Raw genomic sequence first — 21936 nt, 5'->3', positions numbered from 1 at the left:
GCCTCGAAATCGGGCAGAAATTCCACAGATTCCTGTGGCATGTAAAGTACGCCAGAGACGAGGCACAAGCATGCACCATCACTGCGTGATAGCTGTGGTAACACTACCAATGACAGAGTCACAAAAGATGAGTTACCATACACGGTTTTCCGAAATTACTTCATCAAATAAGACGAAATAAATATTCCAGAATTCGAATCGAGAACTATTGCCAACATGAGTAACTTAGAAATAGATATGATCGGTATAGCGAAGCAACCCAAATTTCTCAATATAAGCAAGTCTTGTAGTCCAAACAGGTTCGTTTCAGATTATGCCGATATAATAGCTCCATATTTCTCAGTCATATACAACGCTCGCTCGACGATAAATCGGGGCCTGAAGATAGAAAAGTTGCACAGACCACACCAGTACTCAAGAAAAGAAACAGGAGTAGTCCTCTGAATTATACATCCAGTAGGATTTTGGAACAAATTGTGTGTCCAAACAGTATGTATTACCTCGAAGAAGACGATTTATTGACAAATACTCAGCACGGATTCAGAAAATGTCGTTCTTGTGAAGTATAACTAGCCCTTTATTCACACGAAGCAATGAGTGCTATAGAGAGAGTATCTGAGATTGATTCCATATTTTTAGATTCCCAGAGGCTTTCGATACCATTCCTGACAAGTGGCTTCTAATCATATCGTGTGCAACTGGATCCGTGATTTTCTATCAGGAAAGTTACAGTTCGTAGTAAGTGACGGAAAGACCACGATGAAAACAAAAGTGATATCTGCCGTTCTCCAAGGAAGTGTATAGGCCTTCTGTTGCTCCTAAACTGTATGAATGATTCAGGAGACAATTTTAACAGCCCTCTTAGATTGTTTATAGGTGATTCTATCGTTTACGGCCACAACACGATACAAACCAATTGTAAAATGATTTAGACAACATATCTGTAGTGATCAGAAAGCAACAATTGTCGAAAGCGGTGAACAAGGTCATCTACATATGTACTAATAAGAATCCGTTAAATTTCGGTTACACGATAAATCGCACGAATCTACAGGCTTTCAAGTCAACTAACTACCTACATCCCAGCTAGCTGTGCGGTCTGAAGCGGCCGGCACGGTTGCTCAGCGTGTTCGGTCAGAGGGTTAGCTGCCCTCTGTAATAAAAAAACTGAGTTAATAGATCAAAAACGAACTTAAACGGATTTCTTACGACGTCCGCCCCGAGCAGATGCAACTAGCCGGCACGGTAGCTGAGCGTGTTCGGTCAGAGGGTTAGCAGCCCTCTGTAATAAAAAAACGGAGCTAATCGACCAACAACGAACTTAAACGGATGTCTTATGACGTCCGCCCCGAGCAGATGCAACGAACAAAAGTGAAGAAAATGAGATTTTTTTTTTTAAAAAAAAGCGCTGCTTCCCTAGCGGGAAGGCGTGCCGGTCCCTGGCACGAATCCGCCCGGCGGGTTAGTGTCGAGGTCTGGTGTGGTGGCCAGCCAGTGGATGATTGTTAAGGCGGTTTTCCATTTTCCTCGGCGAATGCGGGCTGGTTCCCCTTATTCTGCTTCAGTTACACTATTTCGGCGATTGCTGCACAAACACTGTCTCCACGTACGTGTACACCATAATTACTCTACCATGCAAACATTTGGGGTTACATGTTGCATGATACGTTCCCAGGGGAGTGGTCCACTGGGGGCCGAACCGCACAGTACCCTTGTGGCCTGTTGCGGGTCGAAGCCTCGCCGTCGTTTATAGGTCCCCCACTCAATACGCAGTACTAACAATACACAACCAGCTACAGATAATAATTATGAACAATTGAAACTGGAACGATCAAGCAGATAATGTTGTGGGGAACGCTACTACAGTCTGTGTTTTAACTAACTTTGATTCCATGAGGAACTGCTATACACCTGTAAGGACATATGGTGACATGAACTGCCTCGAGTCTGTTGAACTGTAACGAAAATGCACTGAAGAAGGCTATTTATACCCGAAATATAGATTTTCAAGAATAATAAAAACTAGATTTGCAAGAATAATAAAAACTAAAGGGATTGCGACCTACTGCTGTGTGTCTCTCCCTCCTCAGACTGCATTTTGTCGACAGGACAACAAGAAGATGCGATAGGCCTACTGATGAGACTATATTACGCTTGTCGGTCCTGTTCTGGAGTATTGCTGCGCGATGTGAAATCTGCATCAGATAGAATTGACGGAGGTTTCGAAGACGTTCAAAGGCTTCCAGCTCGTCTTGTGCTATCGTAAAACAGGGGAGAATATCAAGGATATGATACGCGAGTTGTGGTAGCAACCATTAAAACGAATGCGTTTTTCTTTGTCGTGAGATCTTTTTACGAAGTTTCAGTCATCAACTTTCTCCCGCGAATGGGAAAATATTCTGTTGATGACCATATACTACGGGACAAATTATCATTATAATAGAATAAGAGAAACCGGAAAGATTTAAGTGTTCGTTTTTCATTACACAATGTGAATAGGCCATAATTGTAGATGATCGTGATAATTTACTGGACAAATGACAACAGAAAATATAGGAGCGGTTATATGCCTGTTGTATTTCTTAAGTAAGTAGTGCTCTCTGGACGATGTATATGTTTGTGTGTGTGTGCCGCAGGAGACAAATCATAAGAAATCAGGAGTAACTACTAACTCTCTGGTTTTCCCAGGTTTCCCCGAAATATATTGGGCTTTCAGCTACTATACAGATACAGAGGGGATATGTTATATGAAACAGCCATCACCAAGGGAATGGAGGGATATAAATTTTGTGAGTCCGGGACATGATGCCTAATCTCGGGGCATAAGGCGACGACGACGATGAGGCAGCTACCAGCATCTGCCACCAGATCAACCATTTATTATCGAAGCATTAGGAACTGCTAATCACACGTCCGGAAGCATTCGCCATATTTTCCCACACTTTTTTTTTTCATCAGTCTACTCACTGGTTTGATGTGGCCCGCCACGAATTCCTTTCCTGTGCTAACCTCTTCATCTCAGAGTAGCACTTGCAACCTACGTCCTCAATTATTTGTTTGACGTATTCCAATCTCTGTCTTCCTCTACAGTTTTTGCCCTCTACAGCTCCCTCTAGTACCATGGAAGTCATTCCCTCATGTCTTAGCAGATGTCCTATCATCCTGTCCCTTCTCCTTATCAGTGTTTTCCACATATTCCTTTCCTCTCCGATTCTGCGTAGAACCTCCTCATTCCTTACCTTATCAGTCCACCTAATTTTCAACATTCGTCTATAGCACCACATCTCAAATGCTTCGATTCTCTTCTGTTCCGTTTTTCCCACAGTGCATGTTTCATTACCATACAATTCTGTACTCCAGACGCACATCCTCAGAAATTTCTTCCTCAAGGCCGGTATTTGATATTAGTAGACTTCTCTTGGCCAGAAATGCCTTTTTTGCCATAGCGAGTCTGCTTTTGATGTCCTCCTTGCTCCGTCCGTCATTGGTTATTTCACTGCCTAGCTAGCAGAATTCCTTAACTTCATTGACTTCGTGACCATCAATCCTGATGTTAGGTTTCTCGCTGTTCTCATTTCTACTACTTCTCATTACCTTCGTCTTTCTCCGATTTACTCTCAAACCATACTGTGTACCCATTAGACTGTTCTATCCATTCAGCAGATCATTTAATTCTTCTTCACTTTCACTCAGGATAGCAATGTCATCAGCGAATCGTATCATTGATATCCTTTCACCTTGTATTTTAATTCCACTCCTGAACCTTTCTTTTATTTCCATCATTGCTTCCTCGATGTACAGATTGAAGAGTAGGGGCAAAAGGTTACAGCCTTGTCTTACACCCTTCTTAATAGGAGCACTTCGTTCTTGATCGTCCACTCTTATTATTCCCTCTTGGTTGTTGTACATATTGTATATGACCCGTCTCTCCCAATAGCTTACCCCTACTTTTTTCAGAATCTCGAACAGCTTACACCATTTTATATTGTCGAACGCTTTTTCCAGGTCGACAAATCCTATGAACGTGTCTTGATTTTTCTTTAGCCTTGCTTCCATTATTAGCCGTAACGTCATAATTGCCTCTCTCGTCCCTTTACTTTTCCTAAAGCCAAACTGATCGCCGGCCGCTGGTGGCCGAGCGGTTCTGGCGCTACAGTCTGGAACCGCGCGACCGCTACGGTCGCAGGTTCGAATCCTGCCTCGGGCATGGATCTGTGTGTTGTCCTTAGGTTAGTTAGGTTTAAGTAGTTCTAAGTTCTAGGGGACTTATGACCTCAGCAGTTGAGTCCCATAGTGCTCAGAGCCATTTGAACCATTTGAACCAAACTGATCGTCACCTAGCGCATTCTCAATTTTCTTTTCCATTCTTCTGTATATTATTCTTGTAAGCAGCTTCGATGCATGAGCTGTTAAGCTGATTGTGCGATAATTCTCGCACTTGTCAGCTCTTGCCGTCTTCGGAATAGTGTGGATGATGCTTTTCCGAAAGTCAGATGGTATGTCGCCAGACTCATATCTTCTACACACCAACGTGAATAGTCGTTTTGTTGCCACTACCCCCAATGATTTTAGAAATTCTGATGGAATGTTATCTATCCCTTCTGCCATATTGGACCGTAAGTCCTCCAAAGCTCTTTAAAATTCCGATTCTAATACTGGATCCCCTATCTCTTCTAAATCGACTCCTGTTTCTTCTTCTATCACACCAGACAAATCTTTACCCTCATAGAGGCTTTCAATGTATTCTTTCCACCTATCTGCTCTCTCCTCTGCATTTAACAGTGGAATTCCCGTTGCACTCTTAATGTTACCACCGTTGCTTTTAATGTCACCAAAGGTTGTTTTGACTTTCCTGTATGCTGAGTCTGTCCTTCCGACAATCATATCTTTCTCGATGTCTTCACATTTTTCCTGCAGCCATTTCGTCTTAGCTTCCCTGTACTTCCTATTTATTTCATTCCTCAGCGCCTTGTATTTCTGTATTCCTGATTTTCCCGGAACATGTTTGTACTTCCTCCTGTCATCGATCAACTGAAGTATTTCTTCTCTTACCCATGGTTTCTTCGCAGCTACCTTCTTTGTACCTATGTTTCCCTTCCCAACTTCTGTGATGGCCCTTTTTAGAGATGTCCATTCCTCTTCAACTGTATTGCCTACTGCACTATTCCTTATTGCTGTATCTATAGCGTTAGAGAACTTCAAACGTATCTCGTCATTCCTTAGTACTTCCGTATCCCATTTCTTTGCGTATTGATTCTTCCTGACTAATGTATTGAACTTCAGCCTACTCTTCATCACTACTATATTGTGATCTGAGTCTATATCTGCTCCTGGGTACGCCTTACAATCCAGTATCTGATTTCGGCATCTCTGTCTGACCATGATGGTTCAAATGGTTCAAATGGCTCTGAGCACTACGGGACTTAACTGCTGAGGTCATTAGTCCCCTAGAACTTAGAACTAGTTAAACCTAACTAACCTAAGGACATCACAAACATCCATGCCCGAGGCAGGATTCGAACCTGCGACCGTAGCGTGACCATGATGTAATCTAATTGAAATGTTCCCGTATCTCCCGGCCTTTTCCAAGTATACCTCCTCCTCTTGTGATTCTTGAACAGGGTATTCGCTATTACTAGCTGAAACTTGTTACAGAACTCAATTAGTCTTTCTCCTCTTTCATTCCTTGTCCCAAGCCCATATTCTACTGTAACCTTTTCTTCTACTCCTTCCCCTACAACTGCATTCCAGTCGCCCATGACTATTAGATTTTCGTCCCCCTTTACATACTGCATTACCCTTTCAATATCCTCATACACTTTCTCTATCTGTTCATCTTCCCACACATATAATTTTGAAACTGTGTTGAAGGGTTCTTACCATAATACCGCATTTTTTTTCGTTTCAAATGTGGATGAAGTGTCCTAGGACCGACTGTTTATAAGCTTCTAGACGAGATCCACTGTAGATTGCAGAAGCTAAGGGGGTTTGACAATTCTGCAGGTATGACTTCTGAAAATACCGTGTGTCTTCAATGACTATCTACCAATTAAGATTTATCAAAATATATGTGACACGAACAGCTATAATTAAAAAATCTCTCGTTTACCTATATTTTACCAATATTTCAGTATAAATGGTTCAAATATTTTGTAAGGAACTTTTCCTTAGAAGAACTACAGTGTGGTAGTATGCTAAAAATAAATCGAAAACTACCATTTTTCTTTACCTATTGTGGACTGTATATGATCGTTTTACTTAATACCGCAACCAATGGCTCTGCCTGGTATTTTTCTGGCAGGAATTACTCGACCTGTAGTGTACTTGAGTAATTAACAGCATTTCATAGAGTACAATCTTTGCGCCAGTTGCCAATTTCAGAGGGGCAAAAATTTAAAAAAATGAGAACTTAACTTTTCTAGTGATGTAACCCATAATGTAGGTGCGCTATCACTCGAATGTAGGTTTCTGTACTAAAGCAGAAAAATTCTAAAAGATTTTTGATCGTACGGAAGGACAGGCCGCGCATCACGGGCACTCATGAAAATGTTGTCATCCAGCAGGCGTCGTAATGTTATCCTGCTGCAGCTAAACTGTTGTTCGTTGTTAAAGGGGCTTGTATGAGTTGTGAATATATAATGACCATCTTGAAAGGGGACCGCTCAAACACACACAATGAGTCAACAGTGCTGTGCATATCTGAACTAGCAGAGCGCAGGGGCAGCCAGAGACTTTCCGACAACGCTACGTACTTCCGAGACAAGACAGCTGGGCTAGAAGCAGGCAGAAACTACCCAGTACTACAAGATGACGAAACACACGATGAATGTAGAACATGCAACGACTTTCTTCCTCCGCCCGTGTTCCTCCAATTCTCTTTCCCTCTCTTTCCTTCTCTTCCCTTCCGAGTCTTTTGCTTTGCTTCTTACCTTTCTCTTACGTCTCTCTCCCTCTATTTCTTTATTTTTGTCCTTTCTACTTTCTTCCTCACAATAATTCTGTTTATCTTTCTGTCTCTGTGTCTGAGGTGCCAAGACAGACCTAAACAATCATCTTTTACCAAAATATTTGTATTTTTTGTGATCTTTGCAAGGGATTTGATTATGTCGATCATATTACGCTCTCAGAAAAAGTCAAGTTTTATAGTTTGATTTATACTTAACAAACAGAATGCAAATAATTGTGAGTAATTAAAGTAATGTTCGAGGGGTAGAAAATTTTAGTAACTAGGGAGAAATCACAAACGGATCCCACAGGGTTCTGTTTTGGATCCACTTCTATGCCTTACTATGTAAACGACTTTTCACTGGTAGTGCGGTAGCGTTCTCGCTTCCCACGCCCGGGTTCCCGGGTTCGATTCCCAGCGGGGTCAGGGATTTTCTCTGCTTCGTGATGACTGGGTGTTGTGTGATGTCCTTATGTTAGTTAGATTTAAGTAGTTCTAAGTTCTAGGGGACTGATGACCATAGATGTTAAGTCCCATAGTACTCAGAGCCATTTGAACCATTTGACTTTTCACTTAACGTCCTGCAAGCCGAATTGGTACTTTTCGCAGACGATACTAGTGTTGTAAGGAATCCCATTAGAGAGAAAGCAACAAAAGAGGCTGAAAATTTATTTTTGAAACTGTTATAATGTGCTTCTCAGAAAATGGACACTCCTTGAATTTTGAGAAAAACGCACATGAGTAAAAATCAGTAAATACGGTAGAATGTTCCAAATTTTTTGGTTTACATACTGATGAAAACGTCAACTGGAAGAAGCATATTACTATTTCTCAAACAATTAAGTTCAGCTACTTTTGCTCTTCGTATAATCACTGAGCTTGGAAATTGACTTCCTGGCTTATTTTGCATATTTCCACTATCAATGTGTTATGTAATGGTTTTATGTTTTAAATTACAACTTAGAAATAAAGTACTGCTTGCACAAAAGTGAACAGTAAGAATAATATGTGGTGTTCACCTATGGATCTCATATAGGTTCCTCTTCAAGGAAATGGGCATTTTAAACATGTCGTTACCATACACATATTCCCTAACAAAATTCCTCATAAATAGAATGAGATTTTCACTCTGCAGCGGAGTGTGCGCTGATATGAAACTTTCTGGCAGATTAAAACTGTGTGCCCGACCGAGACTCGAACTCGGGACCTTTGCCTTTCGCGGGCAAGTGCTCTACCAACTGAGCTACCGAAGCACGACTCACGCCCGCTACTCACAGCTTTACTTCTGCCAGTACCTCATTTCCTCATAAATAATCTATCACGATTTGAGAAACTAAGGGAAAAATGATCTTCATTATTAATTTCTAAAGCTGTCGGTGGCTCTGAAAGGAGTTCAATATGCAGCAACAAATTTCTTTAATCATTTTCCCAATACGATAAAATGTCTGACAAGTAGCAAAGAAAGTTTGAAATCTAACTAAATAAAATTTTTGAGTGGAGGTGTGCTAACAGAACTGAAATATGTGTTCCTTAATGTTTATAATAATCACTTAAACATGTTTGTTAACTGACTTGTTCCACGCCATTTCGATAAAAGAATCGTTCAAATGATCTATGGAACAGGTAACTAACTAACTAACTAAATAAGAAACACTTCTCTCTGTACAGCAAATAAACAATCTTTTCAGCCTTCAGTTGCAAGGTAATTTTACTCGTTTACCTAGGTTTCGATTCCAGTAATGGAATCTTCCTCAGAACCTATAAATTAGACCACATACGGACATATATTACTCACTAAAATGCATTATCTGTCTAATGATTGAATATTAAAGTAATATGATACTTACAAAAAATTATTAAATTATTTTGTGAGCCAAACACTGGCCATGTCACAGGTTAAAAATTAAAACAATAACGACGCATAATCATAAGATTATGTCAGTCAAAATTAAAACCATTAAGGCGAACGTAGACGGAGCTACGCCGACCAGAAATCAGGACCACACGTAAGCGGCTCGAAAACTAGGCGTTGTGAGCAGTTACGAGGCGAGGCTCGGCCGCGGCCAAGCGCATGCGCAAGCGCAAGCGCAGGAGCGAGAAACAAACTGTCTCAAAATTACTTGGAGCAATATACATATAAACAAAATGTGACTAAAGCCGTCCTACAATTGGACAAACCTATCTATTGGTATAGCAACATTAAACAATTTACCTCGCCGCGTAACTGCTCACAACGCCTAGTTTTCGAGCCGCTTACGTGTGGTCCTGATTTCTGGTCGGCGTAGCTCCGTCTACGTTCGCCTTAATGGTTTTAATTTTGACTGACATAATCTTATGATTATGCGTCGTTATTGTTTTAATTTTTAACCTGTGACATGGCCAGTGTTTGGCTCACAAAATAATTTAATAATTTTTTGTAAGTATCATATTTCTTTAATATTCAATCATTAGACAGATAATGCATTTTAGTGAGTAATATATGTCCGTATGTGGTCTAATTTATAGGTTCTGAGGAAGATTCCATTACTGGAATCGAAACCTAGGTAAACGAGTAAAATTACCTTGCAACTGAAGGCTGAAAAGATTGTTTATTTGCTGTACATTTCACAGTTGCTGACACGCTGCAATATGTTAAAGATTTGTAAAACTTCTCTCTGTCTCTCGCTCACTCAGACTCGCTTCTGTCTCCCCATCTCTCGCGTCCCTCCTTCGTTCTCCCTTTCTATCTTCACCTTTCTGGCATACTCTGCCTCCCGACCATCCCTCTCTTACCTTCTTGAGTTTCTCTTTCTTCCACACTGTATCCTCACTCTCCTCCTCTCTTAAACCCTCTCTAAAATCCCACTTTTTTTTCTTCTCTGTAGCAGACTGAGCGAAATAATTGCAGCTGCATTGCCTACTGCCAACAATATTACTTTACTGATGACCTAGCTAAACCTTTCTAAATGGATCACCGAATGATGTTATGCACACTACCTTGGCAAATTCAGACATAAATTATAAATTTTTCGAATGCAATGGCTGTTAGTATTCGTAAAAGCATTTTTGAAAGAAGCTGAATCACAAAGTGAGAGCGCCTGTAACTGTTCAGTATAATGAGAGAAGGGTCACAGATAGGGTGTTACAACCCATGTAGGCATGCTTCACGGTCAGTTACGGATTCGCATACGTCGGAAACTATAAAGAAAAGTTTTTACATAACTTTCTTAATTAGATATTACAGGACACTGAAGGTTATCACCTACCCATTCATAGACATATTTACATCTTGATTGTTTTCTCAGACACATCTGATAACTGAATGTGAGTTCCAAAATCGTTCATGTATGTTTATGGATAATCGACATCAAGAAGATGCAGACTGATGAAATATGCAATCTTCCAGGTAATAAAAACTACATCCTCTCAGCATCCTTTCGTAATGTACAACGCATTCAGTACAATTATCACCAACCGAACAGAAAAAATACTTTGTACTTTAATAAAACAAAGGAACAAATTGTCATATAAGTGAATATAGCAGAATGTGCCACTTGAGGCCATCAGTAAAATTATACACGACTGGTCATTAAAATTGCTGCACCACGAAGATGACGTGCTACAGACGCGAAATTTAACCGACAGGAAGAAGATGCTGTGATATGCAAATGATTAGCTTTTCAGAGCATTCACACAAGCTTGGCGCCGGTGACGACACCTACAACGTGCTCGCATGAGGGAAGTTTCCAACCGATGCGTCACACACACAACGGCAGTTGACCGGCGTTGTCTGGTGAAACGTTGTTGTGATGCCTCGTGTAAGGAGGAGAAATGCGTACCATCACGTTTCCGACTTTGATAAATATCGAATTGTAGCCTATCGCGATTGCGGTTTGTCGTATCGCGACATTGCTGCTCGCGTTGGTCGAGATCCAATGACTGTTAGCAGAATATGGAATCGGTGGGTTCAGGAGGGTAATACGGAACGCCGTGCTGGAACCCAACGGCCTCGTATCACTAGCAGTCGAGATGACAGGCATTTTATCCGCAAGGCTGTAACGGATCATGCAGCCACGTCTCGATCCCTGAGTCAAAATGGTTCAAATGGCTCTGAGCACTATGGGACTTAACATCTGTGGTCATCAGTCCCCTAGAACTTAGAACTACTTAAACCTAACTAACCTAAGGACATCACACACATAAATGCCCGAGGCAGGATTCGAACCTGCGACCGTAGCAGTCGCGCGGTTCCGGACTGAGCGCCTAGAACCGCTAGATCACCGCGGCCGGCTCCCTGAGTCAATATATGCGGACGTTTGCAAGACAACAACTATCTGCACGAACAGTTTGACGAAGTTTGCAGGAGCGTGGACTATCAGCTCGGAGACCATGGCTGCGGTTACCCTTGACGCTGCATCACAGACAGGAGCGCCTGCGATGGTGTACTCAACGACGAACCTGGGGCCACGAATGGTAAAACGACATTTTTTTCGGATGAATCCATGTTCTGTTTAAAACTAATAAAATAAAAAGTAGGTTTGACCCACATCAGCTAATTAAAAATAATAAGTACCAACAAATAACACAAACCATCAAATTAACAGATGATCTAGAACAACTAGTGCCTAATCTTAAAAAAGAAGCAGAGAATCTAGCTCCCTTGAACCCACGAAGGAAACACGCATGGTGGACATCAGAATGTGACAAATTCCATGAAGATAGACACCAAGCATGGTTAAAGTTTCAAACACATAAAACTGAAGAAAATGCCACCAACCTAAAAAATGAAAGAAAAAAATTCACTCAAAATATTAGAAGAATCAAGAGAGGATTTCATAAAGATATTATAAAGTCTATAGAAGGTAATTATCATAAAACCAACTCCAGGAACTACTACAAAATCTTTGGGAAACAACTACAACAATATGAGGCCCCTACACTAATACTGAAAGATGAAGATGGAAGAATGACACACAGTAACAAGGAAAATGCAGAAATCATGGCAAAAGCATTTTATAAACTTCTGAATTGCGAGGAACCCAAAGAACCCTTACAAATCAACATAAATACCCCTATAAAAACCAAATCTAACAAACTAGACCCTCCAACTTTCCAAGAAGTAGAAGAAATTCTTAGAGAACAAAAAAATTATAAGGCATGTGGAGAAGATCAGGTTTTTGTTGAAATGTGGAAATATGCAAGTGACACAGTCAAGACCTCCTTACACATGGCTCTAACAAAAATTTGGGTAACAGAACAATTTCCCGAACATTGGACCACAGCTATCATCCACCCACTACACAAAAAGGGAGATAAGAGCAACCCAGACAACTACAGAGGAATCTCTCTCCTAGGTTGCACATATAAAATTCTATCCAAGATCCTATATGAAAGAATCAAGGAGCAATTAGAACAGGAGTTAGGGGAATATCAGGGAGGTTTCAGACCATGGAGAAGCTGTGCAGAGCAGATAATTAGTTTAAAATTGTTTATGGCATACTACAAGAAACGGAACAAACCTCTGGCAATAACTTTTGTAGATTTTAAGAAGGCATATCACTGTCTCCACAGACCTTCAGTATTAAAAATTTTAAGAAATCTAGGACTCCATCCAAAACTAATTAAATTAATACAACTCACTCTAACCAACACCAAATCAAAAGTGAAGTTTAGAGGAGAAATTTCGGAACCATTCCTCATAAAAACAGGCTTAAGACAAGGTGACTGCCTATCTTAATTACTTTTCAACTGTGCACTGGAGTACATAATGAGAGAATGGTACAAGGACAATTCAAAGAGGATAAGAATTGGGAGTGCAAAAGATGATATTAGCTTAAACTGCTTGGGATTCGCTGATGATCTTGCTCTCCTAGCCAACACCGTTCAAGAAGCCAGGCAACAAGTGAAATCACTACAAGAAATAGCAGAGAAAGTAGGCCTTAGAATATCATTTGAAAAAACGGAGATTATGCTAACTGATCCACCACTTGCAAACAAAATTACAATAGGAGAACAGGAAATCGAAATTGTTGATAAATTTAAATATTTAGGCGAAATAATAACATACAATCTAAATGAGAAGCCATCATGGCAAAATAGAATAAAAAAAACTGAACTATGCAAATTACATTACCAAAACTACATACAACAAAAAAGCCTATCTATAGATGCAAAATTAAAACACTATAAAACAGTTACACAACCAAAAATAACGTATGCAGCTGAAACTATCTTCAAAACAACTAATACAGCAGAAATTGACAGAATACTAAAAATAGAAAGAAGAATAATTAGGACATGTATAAATAAACAGTATAAAATAAATGGACATTGGAGAATAGCATCATATGAAACAGTATATAAGAAAATAGAACCAGTCATGAGCACAATCAGGAAGAAACGCATCTCATTCTTTGGACATCTGATGAGAACTCCAGAAAACAGAATTAGTAAAAAAAAATAATACAAAAATTGTGGAATAGCAAGAGCGACATTAAATGGATCACAGAAATTAAGGAAGATATAAAAAAACTTCAAATTACAGAAGATGACCTAAAAAACAAGACAGAGAAAACCAGAATACTGCAAGACCCGCAAACCAGACTACAAATGAAAATCGATAAAAGGAGTACAGGAAGAGTTGTCTCAGATGAAGAAAGAAAGAAAATATCTGAAAGAATGAAGAAATATTGGGCAGACAGAAGAGCAAAACACCTTTCATATAAGAATAGCCTCTAATAATTATATTATCTAAATATATTAAGTTATTGTCGAACCAAATTGTATCCATGTGTAACAACTTGTTTAGAACTTTGTATTTTTGACTACAGTGGTCCAATGAAGGCCATAAAATAAATAATAATAATAATAATCTGTTTACATCATCATGATGGTCGCATCCGTGTTTGGCGACATCGCGGTGAACGCCCTTTGGAAGCGTGTATTCGTCATCGCCATACTGGCGTATCACCGGCGTAATGGTATGGGGTACCATTGGTTACACGTCTCGGTCACCTCTTGTTCGCACCGACGGCACTTTGAACAGTGGACGTTACATTTCAGATGTGTTACGACCCGTGGCTCTACCCTTCATTCGATCCCTGCGAAACCCTACATTTCAGCAGGATAATGCACGACCACATTTTGCAGGTCCTGCACTGGCCTTTCTGGATACAGAAAATGTTCGACTGCTGCCCTGGCCAGCACATTATCCAGATCTCTCACCAATTGAAAACGTCTGATCAACGGTGGCCGAGCAACTGGCTCGTCACAATACTCTTGATGAACTGTGGTATCGTGTTGAGGCTGCATGGGCAGCTGTACCTGTACACGCCATCCAAGCTCTGTTTGACTCAATGCCCAGGCGTATCAAGGCCGTTGTTACGGCCAGAGGTTGTTGTTCTGGGTACTGATTTCTCTGGATCTATGCCCCCAAACTGCGTGAAAATGCAATCACATGTCAGTTCTAGTATAATACATTTGTCCAATGAATACCCGTTTACCATCCGAATTTCTTCTTGGTGTAGAAATTTTAATGGCCAGTAGTGTATGTGAGGGCAATGAGTATGAGTTGCCACTTCGTTTGGTTTTCGCTATTTTGAGAAAGATTTTGTCTGAGTTTCAACGACATCTGCAGTAAGAACTTTTAAAAAACAATGGAGTGATTTAGTTTATGTTAACGTAAGAATGAATTCTTACATCAGTTCTGCAGCTTCCATTAGAAATTCAGAATTGCCAGAGGATTCAGGCAAAGAAGTTCCGTATCACTAGCGCTACGAGTACTGGAGAAATTTTTCAGATACTTAAACAGGCCAAATGCAGAATGTTTACGGGTTAATTAAACATATATGGAACTCATTCTGTTATTATATACTTCAATATCCTTCTGCTACGAAACTAGCGAATATGTGACGAATTCAAAGAATTAGATGTTCTGCTGGTTCATGAAGAACAATATGAAGTATAAAAGCTGGATTAAACTTGAAATATCGTTTGGTCATTCAGAGACTGAAACAGTCTTGTAAGTAGTTCAGCGCCCGTTTCCCTGAGGTAGCCCGGCGCCAGTATGTGCGTCATGCAGAATGCGTTAGCCGCATGCGTCATCTGCTTTACGGGAACTCCACCTCTAACCACAGGACCACATTAGAAATCAACATACTGCTCTCAGCGCATAACGGTTCCAGAGCTCGTGTACGCAACATTACGCCAACTTCCAGTTCCCAACGTTGGGACGGCAGCCAGTAAGAGCTACTTGTATTTCATCGGTGTTCATTCTAAGTAATGAATGCTTCGTCGTGACTTCCTTCTTGAAAACGGCATTAACATTGATAGAAAGAATAGTTCCAACGGTCGTCTGAAATAATTTAGGAAAAGAATAGGAAAGGTTTTCGTGAAGGCCGGAAGGTTATTTCAGCTCTCTCCCGCTTCATCCTCGAATTTCCTGGACAGAGCAACAGAATGATGTAGTTCTAATGTATATCATAACTAGTAGATATTACCGAATAGAATCAAACGGAAGAGGCAACATTCACACTGAAAGTGTTTAAGGATTTAATTATTCCTTTACTACAGGAAAGTCAATGGAAACTACCTTTACTGAGATTAAGGATTGATGCTGTATTCGCATGAAATAAGTTTTGCACGTTCTAATTTTGAATTGTTCTTTATACCTTCTAGCTATTCAGTCGAATTGTGAAGTTAATTTTTTACGTATTGCTACTAAGTAAATCAGAATTGAGTCAATGAATAATCTACAATACTTGAGCAGCACTGAGTCGTCAAACAACTTGCTTTCCGTTAAGTCAATAGTCATTTAGTAGCTCACAGTGAACAGAGCTTGGTGTCCACGGAGAAAGGCAGGAACATTCTTTAACGGTTGGCCTTCACCGAGCTCATTAGAAATGTTTTGTTCTTGTCAGAATTCTGTTACGATGCTGTATTACTTACGCTTACAAATATTATACCTACTAGCCGTCCAAAAGACCACCAGGAGCAGATATTGGGCAGTATTCACTATGGCCAATCCCGACAAGCAACTTTATGTTGTCTTAAAATTGTCCTAGTTACTATCATTTTCAATTATATTTAAACACCACCCAATTATTTTTAAAACGACAGGTAATAGGATATTGGACGATGAGTAGTTTTTCTTCAAAGATGGTAAGTGACAGAGAGTTAACAATCAGAAGGGAAATAAGGATGAAGGGGTGCCAATATACCTACAAAGGACGGTCTACTAGATGATGCCAGATAATATGTTCAAAATTATAGGGAACGCAAGAAACCGAAGCTCAAAGTACAGGAAGCTAGTCTCGTTATTATAGGGTGTGGCCATTGTTTTCCTTTGTTATTTTACACCCAAGACACAAGGAAAGGAGTTGAAGGAACATTCATAACATCTACATGTTTCTCTGCAATTAACACGTAAGTGCCTGGCAGAGGGTTCGTCGAACCATTTTCATACTACTTCTCTACCATTCCAATCTCGAATGGCCGGCCGGTGTGGCCGCAAGGTTCTAGGCGCTTCAGTCTGGAACCACGTGACCGCTACGGTCGCAGGTACGAATCCTGCCTCGGGCAGGTTAGGTTTAATTAGTTCTGAGTTCTAGGCGACTGATGACCTCAGAAGTTAAGTCGCATAGCGCTCAGAGCGATTTGAACCAAGCCAGGCATTCTCGAATGGCGCGTGGGAAAAAGGAACACATAAATCTTTCCGTTCGAGCTCTGATTTCTCTTATTTTATTGTGATGATCATTCCTCCCTACGTAGGTGGGTGTCAACAAAATATTTTCACATTCGGAAGAGAAAGTTGGTGACGGAAATTTCATAAATAGCCTTTGTTTCAGTGACTGCCACCCCAACTCGCGTATCATATCAGTGACACTCTCACCCCTATTCCACGATAACACGTAACGAGCTGCCCTTCTTTGCACTTCTCCGATGTCCTCCGTCTATGCTACCTGGTAAGGATCCCATACCGCGCAGCAATGTTCCAGCAGAGGACGGACAAGTGTAATGTAGACTGTCTCTTTAGTGGGTTTGTCGCATCATCTAAGTGTTCTGCCAACAAAGCGCAGCCTTTGTTTCGCCTTCCCCACAATATTATCTTTGTGGTCTTTCCGATTTAAGTTACTCGTAATTGTAATTGCTAGGTATTTAGTCGAACTGACAGCCCTTAGATTGGTGCGATTTGTCGTATACCCAAAATTTATCGGATTTCTTTTAGTATCCATGTGGATGACCTCGCACTTTTCTTTGTTTAGTGCCAATTGTCACTTTTCGCACCGTACAGAAATTCTCTCTAGATCATTTTGTAATTTAAATTGATCGACTGATGATTTTACTAGACGGTAAATTACAGTGTCATCTGGAAACAATCTAAGGGGCCTGCTCAGATTATCACCTAGATCATTTATGTAAATCAGGAACAGCAGAGGGCCTATGACACTACCTTGCGGAACGCCAGATATCACTTCTGTTTTACTCGATGATTTACCGTCTATCACTACGAACCGTGACCTCTCTGAGAGGAAATCACGAATACAGCCACACAACTGAGACGATACTCCATATGCACGCAATTTGATTAATAGTCGCTTGTGAGAAACGGTATCAAAAGCCTTCTGGAAATCTAGGAATGTGGAATCGATCTGAGATCCCTTGTCGACAGCACTCATTACTTCATGGGAATAAAGAGATAGCTGTGTTGCACAAGAACGATATTTTCTGAATCCGTGTTGGTTATGCAACAAGATGTCATTTTATTCAAGGTGATTCATAATGTTCGAGTACAGTTTATGCTCCAAAATCCTACTGCAAATTGAGGTCAGTGATATGGGTCTGTAATTCAATGGGTTACTCCTTTTTACTTTCTTGAATATTGGTGTTACCTGTTCTACTTTCCAGTCTTTAGGAACAGACCTTTCGTCAAGTGAGCGGTTGAATATGATTGCTAAGAAAGGCGCTATTGTCTGTGCATACTCCGAAAGGAACCTGACTGGTATACCATCTGGACCGGAAGACTTGCCTTTCTTGAGTGATTTGAGTTATTTCGCAACACCTAAGATATCTAATTTTATGTCACTCATGCTAACAGCTGTTCTGGTTTCGAATTCTGGAATATTTACTTCGTCTTCTTTCGTGAAGGAATTACGGAAAACTGTATTTAGTAACTCCGCTTTTGTGGCACCATCATCGGTGACATTTCCTTCGCTATCGCGCAGTGACGGTATTGACTGTTTTTTGCCACTAGTGTAGATTATATACGACCAGAAACTCTTTGGGTTTTCTACCATATTTTGAGACAATGATTCATTGTGGAAACTATTAAAAGCATCTCGCATTGACGTCCGCACTAAATTTCGAGCTTCCGTGAAACTTAGCCTGTCTTGGGGATTTTCCGTTCTTCTGTGGCATGCTTTTTTCGTTGCTTCTGCAACAGTGTTCTGACGTGTTTTGTGTACCATGGTGAATCAGTCCCGTCTCTTATTAACTTACGCAGTATGAATCTATCTATTGCTGTCGATACTGTATCTTTGAATTTGAGCCGTATCTGGTCTACACTTACGTAATTAGCTTGGAAGGAATGGAGACTCTCCCTTAGGAAGGCATCAAGCGAATTTTAATCTGCTGTTTTAAATAGATATATTTTGCGTTTCTTTTTAGTGGTTATGGTTGATATGATGACAATAATGCACTGATAAAAGGTGACAGTATCAAAGTTGGTGGAAAGTATGTCTATTCTCATGAAAAGTACAAAAGAATTAGTGGCTGAAACGGGCACTCCACATAATAAGGAACTTGGCAAGGAGGCAAAGAGAGAAGGCCACATAGAACTAGAAACGAGAATCGTGTTGTCAAAATTAGGAATCACAGTAGCAGGAAGAAATGATTATGCTATCCAGGTAACCAGATTAGTTAAGACAGTCGAAAAATAACACTGTCAGAAATTGAATGATGCGAGCCAAAAAATAATAAAAGTTCTAAAAAAAGACCTCTGTGAGTGTAAAATATTGAATGAGACGTTTCTAAAAGTCTTTGTCTGTAGAACACTATTATATAGGACGCAACGCGGTCGGTGATAAATTAGGAGAATAAACTGGTATCTTTTAGAATGTGAAGTTACAGAACGCTGCTAAAAACTTCGGAGTAGGGAACGTACAAAGTATGGGGATGCTGGGCACATAGTTTCCCGAGAAGAAGACCGGAAGTAGTGAAGGGTAAGCTGGAAATCTGTCAAAAAATCTGATAATGGATATTTTCTGTCAGCCAAAGCTTAAAATGCATAAATATGAGCCGGTCTTGGTGGCCGAGCGGTTCTAGGCGCTTCAGTCCGGAACCGCGTTACTGCTACGGTCGCAGGTTCGAATCCTGCCTCAGGCATGGATGTGTGTGACGTCCTTAGGTTAGTTAGGTTTAAATAGTTCTAAGTTCTAGGCGACTGACGACCTCAGATGTTAAGTCCCACAGTGCTCAGAGCCATTTGAACCAGTGCCCTAGAACTTAGAACTACTTAAACCTAACTAACCTAAGGACATCACACACATCCATGCCCGAGGAAGGATTCGAACCTGCGACCGTAGCGGTCGTGTGGTTCCAAACTGTAGCGCCTTTAACCGCTCGGCCACTCCGGCCGGCTCCACAAAGTAAGTTCCGATCGATCGCGAAATCGAAACGACTATGAAAATCCGATAAAGCTTTGTATAGATGTGTTGGGCAGTGTCTGTAGTATGACCCTAGATAGCATCACGCCGCTCTTCTCGTTTCTGTGTTCAAAGTGAGCGCGTAAAGATGTATAGAAAATATTGTCTCCCGCTAAGTACGAGGGCCTGGTGAAAAATTTCGCCTGAAGCTATGCAGCCAACATTACATAACTGTCGTGCGGTTTCTTCTTCAAGACAAATCTCAGCTGCATTCTGCAGGGCTAGTGAAGATGCTCCTGTATCGTTTTCAATTGAAAATGTTTGATTACCCACAATACAGCCCGTAATTGTCTCCCTCTGACTTTCATCTCTGCTGACATGAACCGCTGGCTATGAAGACAACATTTTGGCACAGACAACGAGCTGTAGGCCAGCGTAGAGATTTGGCGGAGAGCACTGGCGGATGCCTTCTATGATGAGGGTATTAGAAAGTTGGTACAACGCTACGACAAATGTCTAATTCAGAACGGCGACTACGTAGAGAAGTAGCTGGAAGGTGTAGTTAACTGTTACGAATAAAACATTTCTGAATTTCACTGTGGTTTCCATTTCGCGATCAATCGTAACTTACTTTTTGGACAGCCCTCGTACTGACGACGCTACTTCTGATACATATTACAATAGGTGCAATAATCAAACTGCTAATAAGGGAAAAATTGTTCCGTAAATTACAGTTTAGCATTTTGTGTTTATATTTGTGGCATGGGAACTATATCCCAAACATCTGGGATTACTTGAAATTTATTACGCATCTATGCATAAGGCTAAGTCCCTAAAATAATGTATTGCTATGAAGTGTAACAAGTAGTAGTTTCAGAAGGCCTGGGAGTTATTGTAATGTAAAACACACGGTACTGCTATCCTTGAACGCGAAACAAAGGGCCCATGGCAAGCGCGATTCGGCTGGGTGATAGCCCGCCTGTAGGCGTTTCTCCTCTCTCCTGTCACGTACTTTCGCCACAAATCAGCTTATCGCCAGGCACAGTGCGGACCCGTTGGGTGCTATTCTGGCTCCCTCTTGTTTACAAACAACTCCGCCAGTCAGATAACGCCTGTAAACGTGATCGCCGTGGAAAATATTTGTCCTTGTAAAGCGTTATCGCAGTACAAGGGCAGCGTCACCGCGAACGACCTACGTTTACGATATAATGATCTACAACTTTTCCATGTAGGGAGACAAAGAACAAAAGTCGCTCAGAAAATGTCGACCATTCCTTTTACTAAATAAGCATGTAGGTAAAATGCAACTTCAACTTTCTTGCATGTAAAGAAACAACTTGAAACTCGCGATTTACTTCCCAATTGAAAATTCCTCGGACGTCATTTGTAGCTGTCAGTAGTGGTTTCTTCGGGGACATCCCGTCACGTCTTCAGGCGCAACCTAAAACCCCATAAGCATCGTTAGTTCCCAGCAAATCGTATAAAATATTCAGCCTTGGGAAGTAATATGCCTGATCTCCAAATACAAGAAAAAACACTTATGATCGTAAGGTCATTCTAGTCTCCTCTGGATCATTTCGGCGTGAGCAACAATTGCGGCAGATCTAAATCTGTAATAAACAGCGAAAATCGGGTGCAGTTGTCTAGCTGGATTGAACATACGTCTGGATAATCTTGTAGCGTTGTAGTGGTCAAGTATCTCACAAGGCCCTGTCTACTAATTTCTCGATTACCTGTGGATTAGGAAAGCTATATGATTGCATTGTACGAAAGACACCCACAAATGACGGCCTTATCGGTACAACTTTCGCGGGCATGTGACCATATTGACATGTTGGTTTGTTGTTTGGTGTTTCGACCACTCTTGCAAGTCGTGTTATGAGGTTGGTGCTAATTGTCACGTTGATGAATGCGGCTTTTTACAGTGGACGAAACGTTGGCCTATAAAGCAACATGCCGATCAGGTAATATATCATAAGAGTTTGATGGAAGATGAGAACGGACGTAGAAGCCTGTGCTTGCAAAAAATAATGACCATTTTCACGATTTCTATGGTAGAGGTTCAAATGGTTCAAATGGCTCTGAGCACTATGGGACTTAACATCTATGGTCATCAGTCCCCTAGAACTTAGAACTACTTAAACCTAACTAACCTAAGGACAGCACACAACACCCAGCCATCACGAGGTCTATGGTAGAGAACAATTGACATAACGGCCAAGAGCCAAAGGGGGAAAAACTATGCGAATCGAACTAAAATTCGTAGGTGAAAGAAGCGGTGTACACAGTACGAAACTGACACAATTGAGCAGTAGCTGAAGATCTTTTCCGTGGAAACAGAAGACTAGAAACGACACAGGTATCAATAAG

The sequence above is a fragment of the Schistocerca nitens genome, chromosome 5 (assembly GCF_023898315.1).
Source record: "Schistocerca nitens isolate TAMUIC-IGC-003100 chromosome 5, iqSchNite1.1, whole genome shotgun sequence".
NCBI lineage: Eukaryota > Metazoa > Arthropoda > Insecta > Orthoptera > Acrididae > Schistocerca > Schistocerca nitens.
This window is presented reverse-complemented; position numbering follows the sequence as displayed.